A 24568-nucleotide genomic window follows, 5' to 3' on the forward strand; every position below is an offset into this window, starting at 1 on the left:
GGTCCCCTGTCAATCATAGACGGGACAAAATTCTGCTTTGGGGTAAGCCAATGGCACAGTTGCAAGTATAACCAAGGGATGTAGACAGAGGCATACTTGCAGGTCGGGCTGAAGCAGTCGAAGAAACAAGGCGTTAACCACTGCCCCAGCACTGGAGGTAACTGTTTCCCCAGCAGGGCCCAATCCTGCAAATGGAAATCACGTCTGGGCAAAGCCACCAGCTTAGGTCAGCCTGCTTTCTGCAGCAGCTCCAAGTAACTCAGCTGACTTTGTGCTGAAGCTGATTAGCTCATGAAGGCGGCTTGCTTGGCTCTGCGAAGGATGTGGTAACCTCCCACTGAAAGGCACTTGCAAAGAGGAGATAGGCAGTAATATCTAAAATTAGGAAAACCCCTTTCTGAAAAGATCGTGAGTCTGAGCTTTAAGAGAAGAATTTAAACACCAAGTCCTTATCTGGGATCTGAGTTCAAGGCTGTTCCTATCTTGGGTGTTGGTTTGGTTCATTATGGAGATAAATCCAAGCTGTGAAATTTGGATCTGGACCAAATTTCTCCATAGTTTGAAAGAGTTTGGCTCCATCGTTTTGGAAACGGCCTATCACTGCTACTAGGTCTTTTAACCCGAACAAAGATGCAGACATAATAAGAAGAGAAATGAACATTAGGATGTCATCATAACTGCACCAAGATGAATCCCCCAACACTTTCCAGAGTCTCTAATTTACAAGGAAATAAAAAATAGTAAACCATAAACAGTAACTGAAACACATCCAACATTTTAATCAGTGCAGTGCACTTATTACATAGCCTCTATAAATACATTCTACTAATGCAGGAAGTTTGGGACAAGAACCAGAGCAAAGGCAATTAGCTATACTTATTGTGATTACTAGACATTTGACAAAATATCATTTGATACTTGAAAGTATGTAATTATGAACAGAAGATCACTATCAAAAGTGTTTCTTTAGTATAATGAATGTGTCAGCAAAAGCATCTTTTTGCAAAAGCAAAAGCAGTTCTGTGTATATATCTCTGTGGCAACATCACTCCACGTCGCTGAGGTGTCAACTATAAACTTCAGGAGACCAAAGATAGGGAAATGATAAGACACAACTGAAGGCCTGAAAGAGAAAGCAAAAACAATGGAGAGATATGGAAGCCAGTTGCAGCCTTGTTTAGTTGGCACATGCCATAACAGTAAAAGATAGATCTGACACCTACAGCCATCATTTCAAAGGGCCCTTCGGGCTCCTTCCATGCTTGGGCCCATGGAAAGTGAGCCCCTCGGGTCAGCAGCGTGGATATTCTTTGTGGACATTCATAGAAAATTTGGCTTCTTGTGATGAACACCTAAGCAGTTTGGACACAAGCCTACAATTGTTAAGCAGGGGGGGGAAAAATTATAAATGTATGACATGCTTGTGAGCCTACTGAATTCTGTGAAAGACACGATCAGCATAGTCTGGCTTTTGTTCAGGCTTGCAGTCGTAATTACAATTACTGACATGAATGTAATACCACAAAGTAAGGTTTTGTAGCTGAACAAGTGCAGCTAATCTTAGCTAATCTTTTCACTGCATCTCAGCCCCTATTATTCTTCGAGGGATAACTTTCGTATACAGTCATCTTGTTTCTCTTGGTTGACGAAAAAGTCAACTATTGGATATACTCCATACTATGGTCTTTATCATGTTCATTTCACACATACACTGACTTCATCCAAACTAGGTAGGCAAGTGTTTGGCTTCATTTTAACAAATGCTGGAGTGTTAAAATGCAGCTGAGACTGAAAGTATCCAGACTGGATATTTTTTGACAGTTCAACTGTGGGTAAAAATGTGAATTGTAGTGAAGTAGTCCACAGAATGGAAATCTTAGAGTCTGGAGAGGAATAAGGTAGCAAACCCACCTAATCTCCAGTACTGCATGCTTCCCAGAACCTTAACATTTGAGCATCTCATGGGCTTTAAAATATTTACCCTCTCAACATGCCTGAGAGGTAGGTGAATAAAAGGCTTGCATTTTACAGGTGTCAGGCTCTGCCCAGGACGTCTGTGGTTTGTATGTGACTGAACCTGGGTCTCCACAGCCCCTCCACAGCTCTTCTTCCAGACTTGGCTGCTCTTTGGGAACAGGCAATGCATGGGCTTTGCCATGCAGCTCCTGGAAGAAGTGAAGGCTGCCTCTTACTGTTTCTTTTTACATCAGGTAAAAGCCAAGGAGCTTTAAGGGGTGGGCATAAACGAGGCCAGGAGGATAAGCACTGTGGAACAGGAACTACTGGAAAGCTTAGAGAAAACCTAGCACACGTCTGTAATGTTTTTTTTTTCTCTTTTCCCTGCCTGCATCTGAAGCAGGGCTCTATGTACAGAGCTCTCCCCACACCGTACTTTCCTCGGCAGTGATTTACAAACTGCTCTCCTCTACTTCATTCTCCTCCTCTGAGAGATTGCCAGTCCTGTCAGCATTATCCTCTCTGACACTTTGCTCTGGAAATATTTCAGGATCAGACATGCTTTTCTTGCTTTCGCTGCCTATATTTCTGGAAGGGCCATCAACCAGACAATGTTTTGCACCGGAGTCTGATGCCAGTGCCAGAACACGGATGAGTTAGCAGCCACTTAGTCTGCAGAGTCTAGTACCAGCCGCTCTGCACAAACAGTAGCAAACCTGAAAATCCAGGGAAACAGGAAGCTTCTCGGTGCACTGCTTGAATTGCAGACCTTTCCCTTATTCAGACCTTCTGGCTGTAGTTGCTGATGGAAAGGAATTTGCAGCGGGAATTGCAGATCAACCTAAATCTCCAACTAAATATAGCCTTCCTTGCAGTGGGGGGGAGACAGGGGAAATATAACAGGAGGTGGAGAGCTCTTTTGACAGACAAAACGTATGTTTAGAATAGTTAGGCATCATTAATTAGTGATGAGTTTTCAATAGGAGGCTTTATGTGTTTAAATTCTTAGTAGAGCAAAGTTGAAAAAAGGGAAATTCTGCATTCAGAAGAAATGTTATGAAGCTGTGCATGTTACAAAAAGAAAACACGTGTAAGCACAAAATATTACTCACTGAACAAAAATAAAGTGAATGAGTCATGATATTAAACAACTCTATAAACAAAAGTTGCAGGATGCCTGGGAAGACTTAACTCATTCAATTTCTAGTCATTGTGTTCCAGTCAGTGTTGCCTTCCTTTAGCAGGCTTGAAGAGCTGATGGGATGCCTGTGGGAGGCTAGTGTGAACTGCAGAGGAAGGGCATGTAATGCTCTAGTAATAGTGGCTGAAGTGTATGCAGTAAGGTCATCTGTGGGGACAGAACAAGGAACATCTGAACTGTGCTTTTTCAGCCCTCTCAACCCCTACCAGCCAAATTGCTTAATGAGGAGACATAGATGAAATCACAGAGTTCCTGCAGATCTTGGACAGGACTAGGATCCAGGGAGGACTGAAGCTGTTGGGGTTTTCACCTTACCTTGTGTCCAAAGAATCAGGAATTTAAACACGGATTGTGTTTCACAAAAATAACAGAGAAACACCTGAAATTATTTTGCAAAAATGTGATTAATGACTGATGTCTGTCTGGACAGGGCCAAACTCTATGTCATCGTCTGCAACATTTGGAGCTACTTAGGGAACTAGGGAACAGGCTGCCCAGAGAGGCTGTAGAGTCTCCTTCTTTGGAGATATTCAAAACCCACCTAGATGCCATCCTGTGTAACATGCAGGGTGACCCCTTTTGAGCAGGGGGGTTGGATTAGATGGTCTCTGGAGGTCCCCTCCAACCTCAGCCATTCTGTGATTCTCTGACACTTAGGCTGTCAGCAAGCGTTTGGAGATGCTCTGAGGGCAGTAAAGGTCCTGTTCAAGTCTGAACCTGGGACAACACTGTTTCAGGTTCAAAGGACAACTAGACTCTCAAAGGTTTTCACTGTCCCTCTTAGGATATATTCAGACGTCTTCTTCCCTCTGGTGTGACCTTACTGTCCCTCCAAAACTTTTGTGTCCTCTTGGGTTGAGGTAGCGGTTTAGGGGAAAGAAGAGCTCTGAAGTCCAAAGGGTTTCTGAAGTGCAGACTGTGTCTTGAAATGTCCATGAGTGCCTAAATGTGCTTTCATCTCTACCATTTCTGTGCCTGTTTAGGAGAAAGAAAGTTCCCTCAGGCACCACATGGGGTCTAAGGGGCTGGGAAGGTGAATTTTCAAAGTTTGAGCTAGAAAAGGTGGGATGAACCCAGAACCAGCTCAACACGTACATTGCTTCAGTGTTGCAGCTTGTCTTCTGCAAGTCACACAAACGTGAACCCTAAGACTGGTGAGATCTGTGGTGGGAATTGCACTTGAGTTGAGGCTGACAAAATGCCAGGTGCCAGAAACTACAGGTCTGAAGTTCTATCTTAGGCAAGTAATTTCCCTGGCAGTGTGAAGCTCAGTATCTGCTTCTGCAGATGGGTTAATGTGAGACTCAGCCTGACACAGGGGTATGAAATATAGCAAAGGTGACAAAGTTATCTCTGCTCTTGTTTATTGCCTGAATGCAGTTCCAGTGTTTACAAGACAAAGAACAGTATTCCAACAGCAGGGAGAGAGAGAGAGAAAGAGAGGGAGAGAGAGAGGTTTAATTCAGTAGTGTGTATGAATAATACTTGAAAAGACAAATAGTGTTTGGTTTAGTTAATATATTGCTCATTAGTGAACCACAATACAGACATTTTTTAAAAGGCTGCTATCACCATGACAACCTGATAACATTTAGTCACATCATTTCCGAATATGATTATCCTCCTGGAAAACTTTTCTTTTTTTATGAAAACATAGGGCAGATTTCAAGTCTGTGGTCTGTTCTTAAGATAACCTGTTTGTTCTCGCTTTGAAAAGCACTATAATATAATGGGAAAATGTAAGGAGAAGTGAAAGAAAGACATAAGTGGAAGAGGGGGATTTCTATCAAAATTGTTATCCCAAGTTCAAGGAAAATCTTGCTCTCCTACACTGTAAAACTCATACAGAGGGGGTAATCTGCACATATAGTTTAGACTTCGGGCCTTAACTTTCAAAAGGATCTTCATCCTGGTGCCACAATCCTACAGCAGGGTTAGGGGTTCAGCAGGAATCAGGTAGATGTTCCTGCAGGACCAAAAAGGAGATGGAGACCAGGATCTTTAGGGACACTCATCCATGCAGTCCTTCTGTAGCACAGCAGAGAAACCATCTGCCAGCATGAATCTGCAGGACACTTGGGGATAGCCCATGGGCAGAGCAATCTGGCCTCCATACTGACTTGTGCCTGAAAGTCTGAGAGGCTCAAAGTGCCTTGGGGGTGCTGGACGACAGATCGCGTCAGGGTGGTCCAAAATTTGCTGTTCTGCTCTGAGGAGTAGGGAGGATGCCTACTTCTCCCTCAGGCTGCAGCCAGCCCAGGCCATGCCACACTGGTCCACAAGGTCCCAGCAGTTCCCTGCTCTGATGAAGACACACCTCGTTCCCTGTGTTCCTGAGAACATTACCTAGTTCCCTTTCTGAAGCAAACTAAGAGTACAGTAGCCTATGTCCGCTTGCAGCTAGCATAGCTAAGTGACATTGCTTGATAAATAGGTTGAATTTATCGGTAACCTCTGCTGCCTTACACTGATTTACTATCATCATCTCAGGCACTGCCAAATTATTATTTTATTGGGAAGGAAAATAGAGGTACCACAAAGTGACACTTATTCCTAAGAAGAATTTGGCAGGCAGCCGTGATAAGAAGGACTCGGTGGCCTGAGCCTGAGCCTCCCAGTGGGACTGCTGCAGTGTGAGGATTCCCTTACTAGGATACAACAGGAGCCGAGCCTGCAGCCTCCCTTGGCTTGCCTCCGCGACATCTCCTTAGCTTACATGGCTTGGATGAAACGCTTACAAACCCCAAATCCATGCAAACTTGCAATCACCAGCCTAATTAATTGTGATTTCCTGACAGGAATGGTTGCAATTAGACAGTTAAGCACTGGAGGTTGTGCTCCAGGCGGGATGACTGCTGGCAAAGTCACTGGTTAGGAATTTGCAGAAAGCGAAGGAGAGAGTATGCAAGGGCTGTCAACAGAAATTTGGTCTGGGACTCTGAATTAATCGAATTAATATTCAGGGTGAAAGCAATGCATTTTTATTCTCCAGATGAATATGGATGAACAACCTAAGCCTGTGATTTGAATTCAGAGTGCTTTAGGTTGAGGGATTTGGCTTAATTTATGAAGACATGGGGCCAGTCCCCTGGAATATATGTTTGGCACTGAGGATTTGCGCCATTATTTCTGACTTATCCTGGGCCACACAGGGCAAAGATCCCATCCAGAGCTTGTTTTCACTGCAGCTCAGGTTTTGATTCCCCTCTGTGGGCAGTAAGTAGTGGTGCAGGGCTGAGAAGCTGCTCTGGGCAGCCACCCCGTCTCAGACAGAAATGTATGAGACTCCCTAAGGACTATTCACAATGGAGGTGATGTATTAGCAGCTTCCACATTATTATCCTGACTGCAAAACAACCCAGAGGAGACCTCAAGCATGAGAAGGTGGACAATCATGAGCAAGACAATGTTGCCAGGGCTCAGACTGAGATGGCCTCCAGGGAGCCCAGCCTACAAACTGCAGATGTCCAGCAGGCTGGGTGTGTGCCCTGCAGCTGTGGTGCCTGGTGGATGCCTGTGGATGCCTGGTGGGCTGTGGCAGCCCCCCCTGGACTAACTGTTCCAGCACAGCAAAGCACACCATGCCTCAAAGCTGTTCAACTGTCTGCCAGGGCACCAGCTTTCTGTGGCAGACAGGAAACACCTGCAATTAATCCTCTGAGTGCTGTGTCTGGCTTGCTGGTGGTGTTCTCTGCTCTTAGCTGGACATCGGAGCGCGTGTGGCATGGCACAGGCCATGGGGGCATTTGCAGAGCCCTGATGGGGAGATACCTCAAAAGACTGGTAGGCACCCATTTGTAAGGGGCTTTGGTGGGCCCACAATTGCTCCTGCAGTGTGATCAAGCTGCAACATAAACATGATTTAACCAAAAGAGCTTTGGTGTTAACCAGAGAAGGTGGTGGAGGACAAGCAGAGGTGTTTCTACATCAGCTTCCCTGGAGGACTCTGGCATCCTGCTGAAGCAGAGTTTCTTCCCCAGCCCTGCACCGAGGTGGTATTTGGGAGTGTGTGATCTCAGGCAGCACAGCTCCGTGCCAGGCACCAGCCTCCGATCTCTCAGAGAGATGTTGAGCTCCACTTGGCCCGCCACGTGGTGGGAGTGGGAAACGGGGCCGAGGCTACTTATCTCGTATTTCATCACTTTATTGCAATATTGCGGCTGATTAAGTAGTTGAGAATGACTCTTCGTGCAATTTTGGTTTTGCAAGCTCCTGAGGGACAGGTCCTTGTACCCTGCGTTGCTCCATTTCAGAATGAATAAAGGAGGCGATGTCAAACTGCTGTTCAGAAACTGAAATTAGGAAAACTCTGTACAATTATTCCAAAGGCACCTCCACAACCAGTCCGTATACTCTCAGTGTTGCTGTGCTGATCTTTTTCTGTTTTTTAATGACAAAAAAATCTTTGTTCCTGAACTGAGGATGAGGGTCCATCCCAGAACTACACGTTTCACAGGAGTTATAAACTCCTCGGAACAAGTGGCTCTAACGGAAACAAAAACAACTCTGTAATGGTAGCAGGTGCAAAATGAAGCGGGACATTAAAAATAGCCCAGCCACATTCTCCAGCAGCGTGCGCTCTCTGTGTGTATCACTCCAAAATAATCCATTTCTCCTTTCTCCCTGTGGCTACAATGAGCCAGCTCCGTGCTCTGTGTGCCGGGGATCTGCAGGGGCGGCTGGGAGAATTCACGAAAAACCACAGCCCGTCAGCCAGGCGCTCCCCCATGCCTTCATCTCAGGGTCTTGCAGAACATCAAAACCTTTTCCCTGATGAATTCAAGAAGCAAATGTGTCTCTTTGGGCTCTGATAAGTGCTGACTTTTATTTCTAGGAGTATATGGTTAAATTGCTTTGTGATTTGCTAAGGGTGAGTCTGGCTCTGGGGCTGTTTATTTCGCCAGGCTTAGTGATCGTGAGCTGTGCTGGAGCTTTGAGGGCTAAGTGGCTTCCTATGCAAAAAGCATATTCCTCCTTTAAATTACCAGCATTTAGCAAGCAAAGCCCAGCTTTCACAGATTTCCTCCCAGCCCTTCTGCATCTTCTGGCTGCCAGCACTTCTCCTGGCCCAGGCCCTTCACTTCAGCCTAGCCTTTGTTTTTCTTTAGGACTATTTTGTGGTGTCATCTTGTGACACCATAGGATGATTTTTTTAGGATTCTTCTCCACGTTTGCATTTGCCAGTCACACACTCAGGCCAGATGACTCGAAGGCGATGATGGGTGTAAATACTGCCATGGTGCTAACACAGTGGAGCACAGTCTGGGAGCCCCAGGCTCTGGTGGGCAGTCACCCAGCCTTATCCAGGTGCTTTCATTTGCCCTGTTCTTTGCTGAGTCCTCCTCCGGGTCTTTAGAGACTGCAGGGATATTGTTTTACCTAACAAATGGAGTCAAAAAATATTCAGACAGAATGAAAACTTGCAAATTGTTTACTGTTATGCTAGTCATTAAGCAAAAGCAAAGAGCTAGGAGACACCATTTTAATACTGTTAATACCCTTTGGAAGCCGAGTTGTTGATCACTTACATTTATTTCTTTGTCCCTGGGTCAGTTCTCATTCTAGCCCATTGATCTCAGACCAGGGTGTTAGTCACAAGAGAAGACCCAAAGTAGATCCACTGGACCAAAGTCCTGGTAATTTCAGTAGGGGCAGAATTTTTCTGTAGACTTCAGCCTCTTACCAAGCCAACTTGTGTCTCTGTAACCCAGTACAAGGTCTGGCAAGCTGCGGATTCAGAGAACGTGAATGAAGTTCATCTGCTGACGGCTGAACACTGTTTTATCTAGTTAAATGTTTCACGGGGCATTTACCAGCAGCTTCTGAGCTGCAGTTGGTGAGCTTGGAGATATGGGGCCCTTACTGCAGTCAGTTTATATCACCCTTAATAAATAAACTCTCCTGGCATAAATCAGCTAGTCACAGCCCATGTAAGCAGACCTGGGTGACTTGCTGTGACAGAGACTCTCCAATGAAAACAGAGATGCCCTGGGTGCCTGGGGGAGCTGCCCCTGCCTGGGGATGCAGGCAGCAGAGGGATGCTCTGGCAGCCCCCAGGGAGCTGCCTCGCTCTTCCAGGGTCCGGCCGTCCCAGCCTGGCCCGTGTCCAGGCCAGTGTGAGCAAGTCATTTTTGGAGCTGCATGAGGGGACACTTTCACACACTGTGGTTTACCCACAGGCAGCAAACATAGCTACTTTGCCTAAAATAATAAACGTCCTTTAAGAAATGGGCTTCCCAAGCTGCTTGGAAGAGCAGGTTTTACTCCACGGCTGAACACTAGGCTTTTATCTTTGTTTTGAGCTGGAAGATGAAACAGTGAGGGGCGTAATTTATTTCTGTTTAATGTGGTGTATTAATTCACAAACTTCTGTGAGGCTTACGTGCCAAGGCCCATGTGTGGAAGGCCAGCGCGACTCTCCAGTAACCAACTCTCCCTTCTGCGTGGAGCTGCTCTCCTCCGGCATCTGGACTTTGGCTGGTGAGCTCAGTATTTATTGCACTCTGCTACCGAGGAGAAAAGGCACAGCCTGTCACCTGGCCTCACCTGCAATGCAAGCACTTCAGATGCTCAGCGACTCCAAAGAGTCTAAATCAAGAATTTAATTCATATCACGAGTCCTAGCCGTCAGCGTTCATGGGAGGCACTAGCAAAGCAACCGGAGGAGACACTGGCCAGCACTTGATCAGCCCAATGTTATTGGCAGATGGTTAGCATAACATAGCCCTTCCCCATGGCTGAAGATTTCTTCAGGCTCGGAGGCCTTGCTCATATTCCAAATCCATGCTCTGTTTATATTTTCTTTGTCCTGAACGAAAATTGGCCCCATTGTGTGGGAGCAACACTGGAAAAGAAAAACAAGAAACATCCACTGAGAGAACATGGATAATGTGGGAGCTGAAGACATGTACATACTTTGTCGATTCCATTTTCTGATGATGTCAGAGTCAAAGAATATCTTTTAAAAAAAGAGAGAAAAAAAAAACTCAGCAACTTGGAATCAAAAACTCTGTTCATCACAGCCTCTTGTTAAAAGAAGAAATGTAAACATTCTCCCTTGCCACTGCCCCCCAACCTCCAAGAAATGAAATCTGGCTCCGTTTGGGTAGACCCTCAGATGGAATCGAGGGTATGTCTCCAGGGAGGCAGGCGTTAATGTACCGGGGGAGGGACAGCGGCGGGGAGGGGGGGGGAGAGGAAAATTTGATGGCATGATGTGAAATGCAGGGATTCAAGCTGCTGCATTTCATGGAGGCTGAAGAAGGGCGGCCTGACACTTTACAGATTGGGTGTAATACACAGGAAATTTGTCCTTTCTGCCAGAGTAGTCTAGGGATAGGGCTACCCCCCCACCCCCCAAGCCACTTTGCTTGGCTGGTAAAAGCTCAGGAGAAAAGGGTTAAATAAATGTTTGTGATATGATAAGGTGCTTGTTTATTCAAGGGATGACAGATTATTGGCTCCCAAGGCAGGGTTGAAAAATAGTACAAAGGAGCTGGCGTTCCCCTCACTGATGTGATTTCCTCCTAAGGTTTTGCTTTTTGGTAGGAACAATATGCGCTGGGAATTAAGAGGGATGACTTTATTGCAGACTGGAACAGACAGACTAAGAGCTGCTTTCTGGAGTTGCTGACTCTTGTTGTTGTTGATTTTTTTTTCCCAAAGTTTTTCCTCTCTGCCCAAGTTCTTCTCTTTGGAAAATGGGTTATCTCCCATCCAGGAGGAACACCCAGCATGGCGAGCTGACTTGAACACTTCAGATTAGGGCTTTGACCCTTTCACTTTGTACATGATTTTCTATTTTATCACCATGTCTCTGAAGCTATCTCCAGCTTCACCACCCTTGGATATGAGTTCAGGCACTAGCCGATCCCTGCCCAGAGGTAATTAATTCCATGATCACCTCCATGGGAGCAATGCTGTGGCAGGAACACAGGGGCAGGGCATGATGCCCATACCCACTGTGAGAGCATCCTCGCATTGTAGGGAGGTGGGGACCCAGGTGGTGGTGTTTCCCATTCCTTATGGCACCCCAAAAATGACTTGCTGGCCACAGAAAGACTCTCCATCACTGCCGTCAGCCAGAGAGCGATTTCCTGTGCGGGTGAGTGTGACGCTTCCCATTGTTCATCCAGATACACATCACCCGATGAGGACACACCAAAAGGCAAGGGGAGGATTTTTCACCAGCACAAGATGCCTGTGACAACCCTGTGGCAGAGCTACTGCATCAGAGATGTGGCTGCACCGACACCAGCCCGCCAGCTGTCACCCGCAGGCGCGGCTGCGATGTTCAAGCTGAACCAAGCCTGCCAAATCCGTGCTTCCCGTCCCGTGGAGGAGCGGGCTAGTGGTTGCTCATTGGGAAAGCCAGGCAGTGGTTCCCATGATCCTGGAGTAAATGACAGTTAAGCCACACATTTGTTTTCAATGCTTGGATCTGGCACTGGATTCTTTTTTGAATGAAAACTATGCCAAACATCTTTTATATTTTTTTTTCCTGAAGCAAATATGCAAGCAATCCAGCAGTGAAATGCCAGAAACATTTGCTATCCTTCCTAAGATGTGGGGTAGAGAAAAAAAAACAAAACACCACACACATGCACACAGCAAATTTTATTTAAAAGCCTTTGGAGGCCAAGTCTCTTTAAACGCTGGACTGGGCTGTTGAACTCTGGTCTGGAGTGCATGTGCATGTGCAAGGGGGAATAAATGCCTATGTTTTGGGGGTATGTACAGAAAGGGTCTCTCACACTATTTATTCCTTTCAGGTACTGCAATGCTTTACAAATAAATACACTTACATACAAAGGAAAAAAAAAGATCTAAATCAAAGCTTAATACCAGAATTTGGCTCTTGGAAGGAAAACTCTGAGTCATTTAGTGGGTAAATCTAGGGGAAGGCTACAGGAGATAGCAGATCTGTGTGTCCTCAGTACTGGAATGGCAAGGGCCTGAGCAGCAAGGATGCTGCTCCCCAAATCCTTGAAGCCAGACGCATCCATGGCAAACAAAGATAAGGCAGAAGAGGGGTGCAGACTGCACAAGGAGGTGGATTAGCGTTCAAAGGCCAAGCCAAAGGAGGGAGGAGATAAGGCATCACAAATGTCATCGGAATCTGCTGAGCCCCATCCAAACAGGGTCTCGTCACATTGTTGGGCATGAATAACCAGGGGCCGGGGGATGGATGTGTGAAGGTCTGTCTGAAGGCTTGCTCCTCAGCATCTCTGGACACACCACCTTTCCTTCTCTTCCTCTTTGTCTGGTCCCACTGGACCCACCTCCATGGTACCTAAGCCTTGCAGGGAGCTAGCTGAACATCTCATTTGGAAAGCACATACCAGTCCCTGGTCCCATGTGCACAGAGAGGGGGCTCTGACCTGGCACAAAAAAAAAAAACAAAACATGACCATCCTCAAACCCAGGGCAGAAGGGGGCTGTAAGCCCCCACAGCTCCTCACAGCCACCTCTGTGGATTTACCTTTCCTGTTACTAACAACATTTCATTGTCGATGCTCAGATAATTTATATTTGCTTGATCCTTCTTTGACCAGCCTGTTAAGATAATTTTTCTTAATTCTCAATTAATATTGAGTTGTTTGTGTCTTAAAACAAACACTTTGTCAGGTTTCTGCCAAAATATCAAATTACCCTGTTAAGGTGTAGTTTCTTTTTGCATCCCTGCTAGCTTTTATGATCCCATTATGCCCATCTGAGCGGTATTTTAACACACTTCCAACCTCCCAATCTCTATGTGCCTCCTCCTATGCTGCCCCAACATTTACTGGGAGTAGGGGGCCAGCTCATCCTAAAACCACATGCTGTGCTTACTCCCATGTCAATAAAAAGGCATAGGTATCATTTTAGCCATATGGGTGTTGTGCGGCTATTAAAAAAAGCCTTCAAGTTGCCCTTGTGTCCCCCTACGCCCAATGGCCATGATGTTTCCATGGGTGTCTTAGTCTTCAGTGTACTGCTAGTCAAGTGCATAGGAAGTAACAGTGCCTGCATAGCCCAGAAGTTTGTGTTGGTTGTTTAGAGCAGGTATTTCTACACTCTTTTGGAGAGTTGTGCCTGGTGCCCTAAACCTGCACCTAGCTAGCACTTCCTCAGCTGGGTCTCGCAGGCACAGGTCTGTCACAGTCAGTGGAGTGAAGTCAGTTCACACCAGGGGCTGAACTGGTTTGAGCAAACATTGTAAAACATCCAGCTCTGCAATGTGTCAGTAATGTCTGCCAACAGAAATATTCTTACACATATCATTCAGCTGCCATTTATATTTATCTACAAAAAAAAAAAATGGTGGCAATTTTATTACGTGCACGTACTCCTGCTCATACCTACATGAACGAACTAACCCAACCCTAAAAGCAACAGCTCAGGATGAAAACAAATTCTCCCATATGGGAAGAAAAAAATGTGCATCAAAGGAATTGCATATGTTTATTTTCAGCTTTTGTTTTCAGGATGATCTTTCGATTTGTGGGTCAGGTTAAGTCACATATTTCCATGCAGCATTTCACAGAGGAGGAGAACAGACACCCCTCTGGCTGCTGAGCTATTTCTTTTCTTGGACACAAAGTTGGTCTTCAACCAAGCTTGGGTAACAGGTTAACAGAAAGTCAAGGGGAAGTCTTGTAGGATGCAATATTTCTCCTCTAAGAGACTGTGTGGAACCAGAGGAGAAGGAGATTATGTCTTGGGGCTGCATCTTTGCACAGGTCCCAGTATCAATCAAGGGGACCATCCTCTGAGGCTGAATGCCAGCTGTGTCACAAGGCTGTTGCCACCCAGCATTTGGATGGGATCTCAAACCAAAGGCTTGCTTGCCATGTTTACACCAGTCACAGAAAGTGATGGGCTGTAAACCCCAACATCAAGGCACTCTCAGGGCCTCAGTGCTGTTACATGACGTATGAGTGGGAATTAAAGGAGCTCTGCTTCTGGTCACCACCACTCATCTCCATCCCTTATGCCCAATACTTCCAGCTCCAAAGCCATGCCTCTGAGTGGTCTGAGTAGTGAGAGTGCCCTGCCCACCTCTGCCAGCCATGGCACACAGCCAGTGCTTTCTTTCTTTGCCACGATTACTGTGATTGCTGGTGCACCCTCCTCCTTCCCCTTACCCCACTCCCCAAGGGATCACATGCTGAAAGAAATGATAATTTGGCTGCTGATGGTTTTGCAGTGATAGGGGTCATAATTAGTGAGACTTTGATTATGCCCTTTTGAAGATGAGATAAGTGCTGATGTTTACAGCGTCCCTCTGTCACTGGCCATCTTCCTTACATTGCCTCTGGCGTGTTGCACAACCTCTGCTTCCACAGTCCCATGAGAGGTATAATTTTGCCCAGCACAGGGGTAATTCCTTCAGTTGCAGGGAAGCCATCAGTCATGTACACAGCCTCTCACGCCATGGCACTAGGCTGGCCAGAACCCCCCCCAGGGCCCCCTCCATCCAGAGAGGATATGCACCAAGTTGCACGAGAACCAATGGTGCTGTTGCAGCTTCAACTTCTGGAATTTCCTGGCTTTTCTTAATCTTAACATCTCATTAGCCTTCATTTGCAGATGTATATCCTTGCTCTCTTCTCACATGGGCTGCTGTAAATCACCGCTGCCTCTGCTGAAATCAGCAGAGTGGTCTCAGAGAGGAAAGGCCAGAGGCAGGGGGACTGCTACGAGGGCTGGGAGGCTGTGTCTCCGTCACCATGGCCTGAAGGTCCCACGCTACCTTGTGCCACCTAGAGAGGCTGAAGCAAAGTCCATCTCCACATCCAAAATTTCCTCTGACAATCTCGACCAAACTGAGCTCGCAGACCTTCTCAGGCCTGCCTGTTGCTAGCTCCTGCTTGGAAGAAGGGCTGTCATGCTGCATTTATTTGGAGCAATGAATCCCTCCAGCCTCTTGATAAATGGAAGAGGCTTTGGCAAAAGTGCTTTGAGCAAGCAAATGCTTTATCTGGATGCGTAGAGCAACCGTTAGTATCCTATGCACTAGAAAGGCGTGTCGCTTTATTTTTAGCTAAGTAGGAAATACTGAGGGTAGCATTGTTATTCAGAGGTTGAAGATCAAGTGGCAAACTGGTTAAACTGTAAACAGGACTGGAGAGAGATATGAAACGGGGAGCATCTGTCTTCTCCTTATTTGTTCATGGTGATCACTTATAGTCAATGTGTTTGCTGTGGTGATAAAGCTACATTTTAAATAGAGATTAGCGGCTGGTGAATTGGTCTCCAGTTGCTGTTAGAGTACAACATTGTTCACGAGTAACATACAGTGCCAATAACTACACAAAAGGAGGTTATTCAAATGATGGAAAAAAAAAATAAAAATTACAGGATTTCATCTCATCTTCAGCACAAAGCCCAATACCCAAGTGGTGGAGCAGGGAGGTGTTATAGGCAGAGACAAAAGGGATCTGATGGATCACTGCCTCGAACTGCAGGCAGTCCCCAGTGCCTGGCAGACTGAGGCACTGTGTTCCCACCCCAAGGTGGAAAGTCCCCCGAGACCACTTGACCTTTTCTGCAGGTGACTGAAGCAGACCTACAGGGAAGAGTGACCAGAGCAAAGTGGCTGTTCACCCTTGCTGACCCTGCACTTCTGAGAGCAGGACGAATGGGACTTTTTGCCACAGAGTGACACAGAGGCATGGGACCCTGGCTCCAAATTTCCAGCCACTGTATGACAACACATCCTGGAGAGAAAGCCTGGCCCAGAATCACAGGATGGCTGAGGTGGGAAGGGACTTCTGGAGGTCACCTGCTCCAACCTCTGTTCAAGCAGGGCCTCAAGCAGGGTGCCCAGGATCCTGTGCAGGCAGCTTTTGAAGATCTCCCAGGAGGACACTTCACAACTTCTCTGGACAACCTATGCCAGTGCTTGGTCACCTACACAGTAAAGAAGTGCTTCCTGGTGTTCAGAGAGAATCCCTGGTGTTTCAGTTTGTGCCCATTGCTTCTTGTCCCATCACTGGGCACCACTGAAAAGAGCCTGGCTCTGACCTCTTTGCTCCCTCCCTTCAGGTCTTTATACACACTGATCGGATCCTCCTGAGCCTCCTCTTCCCCAGGCTGAAGAATCCCAGCTCTCACAGCCTCTCCTCACAGGAGAGATGCTCCAGCCCCTTCGTCATCTCTGTGGCCCTGCATTGGATTGTCTCCAGTGTGTCCATGTCCCTCTTGTACTGGGAAGCCCAGAACTAGACCCAGAACCCCAGGTGTGGACTCTCCAACACTGAGTAAAGAAGGATCACCCCTGTTGACCTGCTGGCGATGCTTTGCCAAGTGCTGCCCAGGATGCTGCAGTCCTTCCTTGCTGCAAGGGCACACTGCTGGCTCATGTTCAGCTTGGTGTCCACCAGCACCACTAGGCCCAGGACAGCCTGGCACCCCATGAGCCTTTAAATCCGGAACACTGCACATACATGCAGTTTGCCTTCACACCCCCCAGGCTGGGCAGGGGGTGAGGCACAGTCCCCCGTGGCCATCCCCTCCATCCCTTCCATCCCGTGTCCCCAAGGACCAGTTTGTGGTGTGTAGCCACAGAGCATAAATGTCCCTAGGGACTGCCCCAGCCTGAAGGGGCAGGGGGGATTTTTGCCTTTTGCGCTCCTCCCAGCGCTGCTTGGAGAACATTCCACAGATAAACCAGGTTCATAACTCAACAAAATACACTGAACTACAGGAAAGCTGTAAAAAAAGAAACCTATAAACTGTATACAGATATGAGATACACTGAAAGGCATAAACATAAATCAATATACACCTCGTAAGAAATCTCACTATACTTAATGTGTACAAAATATGAAGCAAATAATTACATACCAGTGTATATTTCTACAGGCTGTTTTGGGTTGTTGGTTTTGTGATTATTTATTTATTTATTTATTTAATCTCAGTCTGAGATGAAAGCTGCCATTACAGATTTATTCTAGTGGGAATGCTGATGTTTGTGTGAAGTGAACTCTTTCTTTGTTTATGTAACCCTGGGTTTTCAGCTACTTTATCAAATAACTACCTCTCTTCATTTGCTGGCTGGCAGAAAACCTCAGCCTTGTTCCTTGTCACTAGTTGCAGGCAGGATAAATGCAACAGGCACGTGGTGCAGGAGGTCTTAGAGCAGCTGAAATGCCCTGCTGGAGTTTCTGTCTCTAAAGGTGGCAAATTCAGTGGCATTGGTCTGCAGGGTGAATCTTCCACGAAGGAGGGAAGGGGAAAGATGGTTGTTAAAGGCTCTCATTTGTAGAATACTTTCTCTCTGAAAAGACCTCAGTTGCCTGTGCAGGCCAGCACACAGTCGTTGCCTCGCACCAAGGAGTTAGCCCACGCAAACAAGACCTGGTCTCCACAAACACTTGGACTCAAAACCTGCAGTGATTGCCAGTCTACAGTGGGAGCACCAGATCACCTCCTTGCTCCTGCTTTGTGGTGTGGCGTGGCATGACCGCCTGAAACTGAAGTAAAGCTTCCGTTTTGTATCTTTGCAGTGGAAGAGAAGATTTTGCTTTTCATTGCCACCACGCCACCTGGCCACTAGAAACGAGGACCTGTGAGCACAAGGAAAACTAGGACTCAACAGCAGAGCTGTTCTTATTGCTATGGGCATTTCTGATTCGTATTGACTGCCCAGCTTACATGCATGGCATTTCCACTCGGGCTACAGGAAAAACAAAGAATTAGAAGATATTAGAGTTAAAATTAAAAATTATTAAACCAGTATTAGAAAGTATTTCTTTCCATACAATTCCTGCATAACTCTGCAGCCTATTTTAAACAAGGGATTAGCAAGCACTATCAGGGCAATCTTACACCACTCTTCTCAACATTTATGTAAAACCACCTTTTATGCATGTATACAATTGCTACTTTCTTTACTGCCCCGCTCTTCAAAAGTACTTCTTTCTGTCTCTGGTAAATATAATTTTCCCATTTTCTTTTCCCCCTCTAAAACACGAGGTTCCCCTTTCAATGGGTTGCCTACTAAAGAAAATAAGAAATCTTTTTTTCTGCACCTTGCCAGAAGTTGTCCAAAATGAAACAGTGGCAGGGTCATGTACATCAAGATATGACGTGGTTGTAAGGGTAGTGGGGAGAGAAGCCTGTCTGTAAGTGGGGGGTATGATTCATTTGGATAACAATAGAGTCCACTGCCCTTTTCTACCAACCGTTTTTGGTTTGCCTCAAATAAGTCATTGTCTAACTTGTATAAATCTTCCCATTGCTTCTTGAATTATTGTTGGATATTTGAGAAACATTCTTGTTGTTGTTTTATAAGGAAAAAAAAAAGGCAATTGCAATCACTCCCAAATAACACTTAACTCCTTGACACAAGGTCAGCAGGGGGGTTTGTGTGTGTGTGTGTGTGTGTGTGTGTGTGTGTGTTTTCTTTCTAATCTGTGAGCTGTTCCCTGAGAGACACATTGAGAACTGGGGCTTGTCTGCTGACATGTTTTACACAGCTGATCCATTAGGATCCTGCTCTTCCTAGCCTCCCTGGCACCGCTTTGATCAGCGACATGTTGAAAAAAAAAAAAGAAGGAGAAGAAGAAAAAAAAAAAAGTAAAAGGCACTTCTCTGATCAGGAATCCCTCCCCTCCACTAAATCATCCCGGGCACTTTAAAGCCATAGGAACCACCGAGGGACCTCTCAGCTCTGTGAGGCTTCACGACAGCTCTTCGCTAAAACATCCAGACACGAGACAATAACGTCTTTTGCCCGGTGGCCTCTTCTGCCCAGCTCTGTGGTTAACCTCTTCCCTGCCCGCCTGCCTGCTGGGAAGCCCCAGCTTCCACCGACATGTCTGCATCCCCACAGGATCCCAATTTCTTTAGCTGAATGACACCACTATGGAGTATAAAAAAATGACATCTTCTTTGGTGAGTGCTGATGGCACACACAGAGGAATGGAAAAAGCCCACAGAAATGAAGGCAGGAGTATGGCATGAGACCAGATCCATTGTACAGATGTCCAGGGGTCCTCAACAGTGAGCAGGAAGGTGAGGGCAGCCAGGTGTGCTGCCACTACAGTGACAATCTAGATCAGCTTCTCCATCCCTTCTTTTTTACTGACCCTGAGCCTGGCTCTCCACCTCAGTCACTCACTGCACAATCGCCAGTGATAACCTCAAGCAGCCCATCTCCCATCAGGAACAACTCACAAAATGGCCATCCCTGCCTTCCAAGCCAAATTGGAAAGTCTTTGTTGTGCATGCATCTTGCCACAGCCACATCTCATTGGGATGGAGAACCAATGAACACAGGAAAATACGGTAATTTGAATGCTAAATAAATACCCTGTGGTGTTCATCAGCAGTAGGCGTAGTGCCAGATAGCACATGGAAATACTGATTGCTCCCCTGGGTTATTGTCCTCCAAGCTGTTTCATTTTGCAATGGATGGAGGATATACCAAGCATTTCAGAGATCTGGATGAGTTGTCCACTGCTCAAGGAAATCCCCTAAACCACAGCTCTAGAGGCTTCCCTACTCCTCACCCATCTCACCCCTGACATATGCATTAATTCCTAGCCTTTTTTGAGCATTTTTCACTGACTTGAGTGATGAGAGGGAATTTTTGCCCTGAATGCCCAGTGTGTCCTTGTTATTTTATATAGCGAATGAACAGGGATAATGTGATAGAGCCCTCCTGAGACTGATATTTTGGCAGTGAAGAATTTAAGCAATAACTGAAACCTGCTTTCTTTTGCCATTCCCCTCGTGCTGGTTTGTAGCTCCACTACTGCCACATCCACCAACTTTGCAAAACATCCAGCAGCTGACCTTTAAGGCAGATTTAAGAGCATATATAATTCTGCCTTTGGCATGAAACATTGGTAAGAGTTTCATGGTGTTGTCAACATGGTGTGTTACAGGGAGGCTTTCCCATGTCAGTTTGTGGTAGTAAGATATCCCCAAATGTTCAGATTTCACCTCAAAGTACCTGCAACTTGGAGGGCACCCCTAATCTGGTCCCCACCACACTGTTGTTTATCCTACAGGCTCTCCCTGCCCCATGTGCTCTGGTCAGCAGGCCAGTCTGAGGGGGGGTTAGAAAAGCATCAATATGCAAAGCATCAGTTCACTTAGTTCAGACTGGAGCTGGAGGAGGATCTCTTCAGCTCTAGGTTTTCCTCACGGTGGCTGGATGACATGAAGCAGTCCCATAAGCTCCCTAGGGTCTGTCAATGTGTCAGGTCCAGAGTGTCTAGCCTTTGCAAAATGGGGTAGCTGAAAGCAGTAGAATAAAAAGTCAAACACCTTAGTAAAAATTAGGATTAAAAAAATAATAATAAAAAATCCACATTAAAACAACATACTTTTTTTTTTCCAGGCTATTTGCAGATAAATGACCTCCAATCTTATAATTAAAGAAAATGTGCAATTAGGTTAATCAGATCTGTGGGAAGAAAAGCAGTCGCTGAGTCTCAAAAGACAGGTTCTGAGAAACTGCAGCCAACTTTTACTGGGGCTGACCAGAGACACTACATCACAAACAGCATGAGCCCTGCCAAAGCCTCCTTCCTGTGAAAAATGATGTTTCAATTTAGGCTCCTGTGTATTGTATTCGCTAATCTCCCTCTCACTTGCTTACTCACTTGTTCTCTCTCACTCTTTGACACTGTAAATAAAGGCATGAAGAAGTATTTTCTTGTATTGATATTATTATTGCATCCTAATTCCTCAATGAGATGAAGTCGAGTTAATCATTTCAGTTCCTAATCAGCCTCACTGTTCTTTGTACCTCTCGATCCGAAGATGGGATATTTCGTGATACAATACAAGGGCCAAAAGCAGCCAGGGGCTAGAAAATAGGTCTTTCCTTCAGGAAAGGAAAATAAAACTAAATCAACTCTGCTTTCCGTGTGCAACAGGAAAAGGTCTTAAAAACTCTCAGCAGTTGTAGGGGTGAAGGTCCTGAGAGGCTGCTAGAAATCCTAGGGAGGAAGCTGAGCTCAGAGATCAGTCCCTCCTCTCTACTAAGTGGGAAACTGTGCAAATGGCAGGACCACTCTGCTTAACCCTTTGTTAGAGTGTGCTTGTCAGTAGTTTCCTCTCATTCAGGAAAGGCATTTCCAAAAAAGAGAAATCAGGGAAGGAAGAAACCCACACCATGTCAAAACAAAATAACAACAACAAAAAAAAGCTGTTTTAAAGAAATGTCTACTCAAATAGTTTTAAAGTCCAAGTCTGCTTCCTAAAAGCAGGGAAAAATCCTTTCTAGTGAGGCATAGTGAAGAGCCAGCCCTACAATGACCTTGCAATCACACAAATTGGGCTCACAACTGGGCAAATTTGGACACAAGCAATTATCAGAACAAATAACCCTCATCCTGTCCATTATTTGGCATGTCTTTCCTAAGGGCATTTTCAAGCACGTTGTGAGCCATCTATGCAGTCATGCCAGGGTTTGGCTTTTCTCTGGATGTTGCTCCAAAGAAAGAGAAGGATGCAGAGACACTCCTTGGCTCCAGGGTTTGCTGGCTCTGCTGCACTCCCAGTGCAAAAGATAAGGGCCACATTACAAACAAGCAAATATAAGCAAGCAAATACAGCTCCTGTGTCTTCTTCTACCTGGACAGTTGCTCCTCAGCATCTGGCTGGTAACCACCACCTGCTCAGCAAGTGCCTGCTCCTGTTCACAACCCTTGGTTTTGTGGAGAGCATAGCTCCAACTCTACACTCTACCTGCAGGTAGAGGTACGGATTGCACATGTTGTGCTGGTTCATCTGGTCTACAGAGCCACAAAAACTGTGGTTGCTCATATGCAGGCAGTAAATATCTTCCAAACCAGACATTATTTTCCTGATTCTGGGGCATTTTTCTTTTCCTAAACATTTATGCCACCAAGGTTTTCAGGTTTGTTAATTCTTTTTTTATTTTGCCTTTTTTTTTTTTTTTTGAAAACACTAAGATTTTGAAATGTCTGTGTGATCTTTTTTTCTTCTCTTGTGTCAAATTTATTTTTTGCTGAAACATGTAAATGTTCTTGTTAGCAGCTTCTGCCTGTTTTTTGTTGTTGTTTGTTTATTCACAACTTTCCACCTAGAGAAAACACGTGATTCTCAAAAGTAAGGGTTTCCCTACTATTGCATGTGCTTTCTTGTTGACTCCTAATGTTTTTCCACCATTGGATAAGGGCAAAAATTCAGGGTTAAAAATAAAGATGGGGCCCAAAAATATCTGCGAACCAACAATAGGAAATGGATGTGTTTATTTTTTGGTCACTTTCCAAAAACCCAAAGGAGGTAATACTTTATGTTAAAAATATTTATTAGCTCAGGTAAATGAACGCATTCAGATAAAGACCCCGTTGCCCAAAGTGTGAGGCAACAAGTAAGCTAAACCTTGTCTATTTTGCAGCACATAACAAATGTCTGGGTGCAAAACCAAAACCTGCTGACCCACCAGGAGGTACAAACAGGGGGCTGGAGCCGATGCCCGTCAGCCTCCAGCCCTCGGGGTGGGTTGGGAGAGCAGGGTCCCATCAGACACCCGCCGATTCGCCTGGTGCAGCGGAGGCCAGCAGGCTCCCTGCCAGCAGCGGCGAGGCAGAGAGAGCCGGAGGCCGGCCCGAGTCTCTGAAAAACCCCATCGGTCAGCTTTCTGACAAGATAAATGGCATTTTAAATGCAGAGATGACCTCGATAATCAGAAATAAATCAGCAGGATAATCAAAATTGATGGGTGAGTCAAATCCAGAAAATTTATAAAGTGGAGCCCTGTAGAATAGCTTGGAAATCCCCGTAAGTCGGGCCCTGGCTGAAATTTTGGTCCCTTTGCTGTAGTAATTTAAACTTTTCTATTTACTTTGGCATTCCTTTGTTCAGTGACTTGGCCTGATCGAAATGCTTTGATATGTCCAGCAAGAATAAAAAATATAAGAGCCGAAGGGTAGTATCTTGGTTTAGGACAACTCTGAACACGAAATTTAATCCTGGGCTTTGCAAGAGGGACTCTCTAGAAAATACTGGGAGGGGGGGGGGAAGCAATTAATACTGCATTAAAAAAAATAGCAGCCCTTCCTTTTCACTTTTCTTTATAATGTCCTGTAATTTGGGCCAAACTAAACAGTGCTTACGCCACTACTGATGTTACAAGTTCATGCACCGCCGCTGATGTTACGGACGTCAACATAGCAGTCACTGGAAAGGAAAAGCAAGTGTAATTTGTCCAGAACAGGGACAAAAGGGGAGTGTGGAGCAAAGCTGGCCCTCCCAATACTTTATTTTATTCCCTGCTGTTAATTGCTTTCTTGATACACCCTTGCGTTTGTCCTTTCGACATGTAAGCTACCATCATACGCAGGCTACACAGCTACCAGAGCTGAAATTGCTCTAAGCCCCATTATTCCTTAAACAATCTTAAATCTGCTGGCACTGCTCTGACGCTCTTCTAAAACCTATTTACTGGCCTCAGTGTAGTTACTCCTGCTTCATATCAGTGCAAGGAGAGCAGAGCCAGGCCAACTCTGATCTACTTCTGCCTGACATGTGGCTCACACTGCTTTTATGTCAATCAAGAATTTGGCCTTGAGGTCCCCATGCTCTCAGTTTGACTCAGTTTTTTAAAAAATATATTCTTTCACATCTGTGTCTCTCCTTTCTGCCTTTCCTTCATCTTCTCCAGACTCTACTAGCCTACACTTCATGTCTGTAAACTCAACCAAGAGTTGTGGACCTCTTACAGGCCGTTTATTGCTATCTGTTGTACTTGAGTTTACGCTTATCTGCCTTCTTAAAACATTTTGGAGAGAATCATCACTTTTTCGTAGGGCTGGTAAGGGTTCTTCCACTGAAACTGTTTGGAAGTAAAATAGACATTTGGCTAAGAAGAGAAGATGTTTTTCATAAAGGGGGCCATTTCTGTTTTCCACTGGCAAAACACAAATGCCTGAGAACTGATATAGAGATTCCTGTCCCCACAGCTGTCACTTCAGTACCTAATATTCCTGTTTTCTTCCAGGGGTCTGCTTTGTGCTTGGGTGATATCTTCAATGATGTAACTCAGACAGCTTCTTTCAAGAGCCCTGTCTGCCCCGTTACGACCCCCAGTTCTGAACAAGGATTTTAACTTGCCATGACTTGACAACTCCTCAAGGTCCTATGCTGGAGTTTCCATCTCAGCCTTTCTCATTTGGGACAATATATTTAAGCATGTAATAATAAACTTGGGATGGGACAGCTATTTTCTGACCAGTCTACTTGCAAATTTTTAAAGCCCTTAAATTATATAAAGGTTGCAGAGCGTAACTTGGGCAGCTAAATAACAATACCACCAGTATTTTAAATAGCTGATCGAGAAGATAAACAGACAAGCAAAGAGGTGAAGGACCAGAAAAAAGGATATCAAAAGAATTATATAATTATATTTTCAGTATGTTTATTGAAGATAGAAGGTTATTGAAG

Source organism: Cygnus atratus, chromosome 2, assembly GCF_013377495.2.
Source record: "Cygnus atratus isolate AKBS03 ecotype Queensland, Australia chromosome 2, CAtr_DNAZoo_HiC_assembly, whole genome shotgun sequence".
Classification (NCBI taxonomy): domain Eukaryota; kingdom Metazoa; phylum Chordata; class Aves; order Anseriformes; family Anatidae; genus Cygnus; species Cygnus atratus.